A 4,564-nucleotide genomic window follows, 5' to 3' on the forward strand; every position below is an offset into this window, starting at 1 on the left:
AAAAAGGGCTGCAGTGTGAAGGGGTTAAAGATCCATTTAAGTAAGATACCAAATATCTGTTTTGAGGAATTTCTCTTTAAATGTGTTGCTTGCTGCAGAAACGCAGCATGTGAAGTCCTCAAGAACTATTTGCCTATAAATTATTCACCAGACAGATAACTAAGGCAATTTTAATGTGTAAATGTATATGCAATATTTTTATTTTTGAACGTTGCCTTTATCGGAACAGACCCTCAATACTATTCTAGAACGAATACTCCGAACTTATAATTCTACTCTAATATTTTGCTCTGATTTCACATGTTAATGTTTAATTGGATTCATTTACATTATTAATAAAATATTGGTGCAGCTGGAGCGCCCCCAGTAGGGCTGTGGGGTACTCGGTACCGGGTCCTTCGGTTCTCAGCGGGATGTCACGGTGGCTGGCCCGGTCCGTGGCCCTAGGGACGTCCATTGTGAAAATGGGGGAAAGGTCTTTAAAGGGATAATGTTCGTGACGCCACCTTTGGTATTCGGTCAGGGTGACTGACGCTGCTTCGGGGTCCACTGGGGTGATGTGATGGCAGCTAGATGGTATACCTTCCCACAGGTGAAGTGTATCCCCAGGGCTTCCCAGAGGTTTAGGGGGTGATGGTGGATGGTATAAGGCGCAGTGAAGTACGAGGACACAAGGTTGCAGTCTCTTTACCTTTACTGAAGACTTCAGCATCCACAGTCCAGGGTACCGACCACAGGGTAGGCAGAGTCCGGCTGGTCCAAAGGCAAATCCAGAGTCCCCTTATCCAGGTGGAAATCAGTAGCCTTCCTTTAGCGCCTGTGTGTTGTAGTACCTCCCTGATGAGCTTCTCGGTGAGGTCCTCACAACTGATGTTGATGTTCTAGATGTTATTTCTCTTTCTCTCTGTCCCCCAGATGGAATGGATAGGACAAACCCGTATGACTGATGGCCTGAGGCTTTTTACAGGGACTCTACCACGCCCCGGCCCCCACAAGTTGCCACCGTGCCTCCTGGGTATAAGGTCGGGCAACTAATATGGAACTAGCTGTCCTGTCGGTCTCTGGAGCCAGGCTTGGAGACATTGACTCCCTCGGTGTTCCGGCTCCCGGATTCTGCGCCTCAGAAAGGAGGCAGCCTTTTACAGGGCAGAACTCCTTCTGGATTCCTCTCCTTGTGCTAAGACTTTGTTTCTCACCCTCCACAATACAATTCTAATGTCTCTTTCTTAGGATGCTGCCGCATGTGGGGCAGGCGCAGCTCCGTGGTCTTCTGTCTAGGCCTCTGGCAGGATCCCACCCCTGTCATGGGACCCCTCTGTCTGCAGCTCTTTGATGTTCCTCCTTCCCCTCTGGCTGCCCGACAGGGTGCTGCCTGGGTGAAGCCCAGTCAGCTTCTGCCTAACTTCCTATCCAGACCATCAGTTTTACCTAATTGTGAGGAGTGCCCTAATACATAGGAGCGTAGCTCCCCCTGGTGGGCTGGAGTGTGAAATGTGTTGTGTGGTATGTGATACCTGGTAAAGAGATCTCCTTTATTGCCTTCAGACGTAATATCACTCCCCCTGGTGGAAGAATGACATTACTGCAACGACCAGGACGCTGGGGCGCTGCACAGTCATAACAAGTTGAGAAAATTATGTGCTGTCTCTTCCTTACATAAATCCATAAAGGGGTCTTTTTTTATCCAATTTGTGCCTTTCCAAATCAAGTCCTATCAGTTTAATTAAACACATCTGGCCTCCAAATAAGGAGTAGAACCATCTCAAGGAGGATCACAAGGAAATGGACAGCATGTAACTTTTAAATATGAGTGTCTGAGCAAAGGGTCTGAATACTTATGACCATGTGATATTTCAGTTTTTCTTTTATTAAATTGGCAAAAATGTCTACATTTCTGGTTTTTTTTTTCAGTCAAGATGGGGTGCAGAGTGTACATTAATGTGAAAAAAATGAACTTTTTTTGATTTTACCCAATTGCTGCAATGAAACAAAGAGTGAAAAATTTAAAGGGGTCTGAATACTTTCCGTGCACAGTGTATCTGGATTAAAGGGATAATCATTCAAAGTTTGAAAATCACTAATTTGTTAATATTTTTGTCAAACTTCTTATATTTTTTATAAATAAACACAAAATATATCAACCTAAATTTATCATTATCATAAATTATAATGTGCCACGAAAAAAACAATATCAAAATCACTGGCATTTGTTGAAGCGTTCCAGAGTTATTCCCACATAAAGGGACACTGGTCAGATCACTAAGGGGATAAATAATACTACGTTATACTGTTATTCACCTGTGTCCGCTCCAGTGACGGTATCCACTTCCCAAGCATCCGACTACCTGAATTGAGCACATTGTTACCATGGGAACACAAAGCGCACTTCTGAGTTCACCCTCATAAGATTAAGTGTGCCCTCTGACAAACTCTGTTCTGTAGTCCGCACACTCTGTTATACCAAGGTGCTTGTCTGCAAAATCAGCTGTGTTGTTTTCAAGGTTCTGTTTACACACTGCTCTGCTGTATTAATGTGCATGTCTTCAAACCAGACTATGATGGTACAAGATGCTGTCTGCATACTTCTCAACGATCTCAAAGTGCCGATCTGAAAACTCGACTCTGTTGTGCCAAAGTGCTGTCCGCACACTTGGATCTTGATACAGCAGATCCAAGTGTCTGTACACTCAGATCTGCTGTGCCCAGGAGTCTGCCTGCATACATGGCCCTATTGTCCCAATTGTGCCAGTCTGAATACTTGGTTCGGCTGTACCATGGTGTCATCCAGCATGCTCGACTCCACTGTTCCAAGCTGCTCCGTGTGCTGTAGTAATAATCCAGCTCTGCTGTATCTTGCCATGCTATGCCTCTGATCTGTACCAGGTCATCTAAATGTACACCTTAGTAATGTACACTAGAGATGAGAAAATCTTTTGAAATTCAAATGAACAAACTTTGGTGAATTCTTTCCAAAAATGTTGATTTGCGGTAAATCACAAATACTCAAATTACCTTGAAAAAATGTGTATATCACTCTGAGGACTCCTATGACTGTATCCTTTAATGGCTGATGCAATCTTCGACTGTGTGTAAAATGACTGCGGCCATTTTTGGAAATTTGATGAATTGGAAATTGTTCAAGTTTGCCAGGATCAGCGAATTACGAAAAAATTTAGTTGAATTTTATTCTCGTGCACCTCAGCAGCTGAGCCATGTCATAGGCAGAGCCTATAAAAGAGGTAGCAAACAAAGGTAGTCAGCCTACCAGCATGGGTGTGTGGTTCCCAGTATTGTCCAGAGCCTTGCATGGATCAGGCCAGAGCAGCAGCAACAGAAGCGAACACAAAGGTAGTTTGATCCAGTGAAAAAGGCTGTAAGATTTCTTACAGTAAAATCTAGCTTTTATTGAGCCACTTTAAAAGCCAATTCCAAGCATACAGTGGTACACATGCACATAAGGTACTCATAGTAAGACCTACATGTTTCGACTTGCGTCTTCTTGGTCTTACCTCCTGGTTAGCAGAGTTTTATACACCGTATGATTAACCAAACAGGAGAAATCATTAACATAAATTTAAAGCAATGACAGTACCCGAAAATAAAACATGACATACAATGGCTGAAACTAATCCAAACTACCGTAACAAACGTGTCCAATATTGTAGAATTAGATTCTGTCCTGAGTTTAGACCATACGGTATAAAAGTATTTAACATGAAAAACCAATACGATTCTCTATTTAGTAACTTGTGTTTATAGTCTCCCCCAAAGTAAAATCTATATACACTGCTCAAAAAAATAAAGGGAACACTTAAACAACAGAATATAACTAACAAGTAAATCAAACTTCTGTGAAATCAAACTGTCCACTTAGGAAGCAACACTATTTGACAATCAATTTCATATGCTGTTGTGCAAATAGAATAGACAAGAGATGGAAATTATTGGCAATTAATCAAGACACCCCCTATAAAGGAGTGGTTCTGCAGGTGGGGACCACAGACCACATCTCAGTACCAATGCTTTCTGGCTGATGTTTTGGTCACTTTTGAATGTTGGTTGTGCTTTCACACTCATGATCGCATGAGACGGACTCTACAACCCACACAAGTGGGTGGGTGGCTCAGGTAGTGCAGCTTTTCCAGGATGGCACATCAGTGCGAGCTGTGGCAAGAAGATTTGCTGTGTCTGTCAGCATAGTGGCTGGAGGCGCTACCAGGAGACAGGCCAGTACACCTGGAGACATGGAGGGGGCCGTAGGAGGGCAACAACCCAGCAGCAGGACCGCTACCTCCGTCTTTGTGCAAGGAGGAACAGGAGGAGCACTGCCAGAGCCCGCAAAATGACCTCCAGCAGGCCACAATTGTGCATGTGTCTGCACAAACGGTTAGAAACCTACTCCCTGAGGATGGTCTGAGTGCCCGACGTCCACAGATGGGGTTGTGCTCACAGCCCAACACCGTGCAGGACGCTTGGCATTTGCCACAGAACACCAGGATTGGTAAATTCACCACTGGCGCCCTGTCCTCTTCACAGATGAATGCAGATTCACACTGAGCACATG

This window comes from Ranitomeya variabilis, chromosome 3 (assembly GCF_051348905.1).
Source record: "Ranitomeya variabilis isolate aRanVar5 chromosome 3, aRanVar5.hap1, whole genome shotgun sequence".
Taxonomy (NCBI): Eukaryota; Metazoa; Chordata; class Amphibia; order Anura; family Dendrobatidae; genus Ranitomeya; species Ranitomeya variabilis.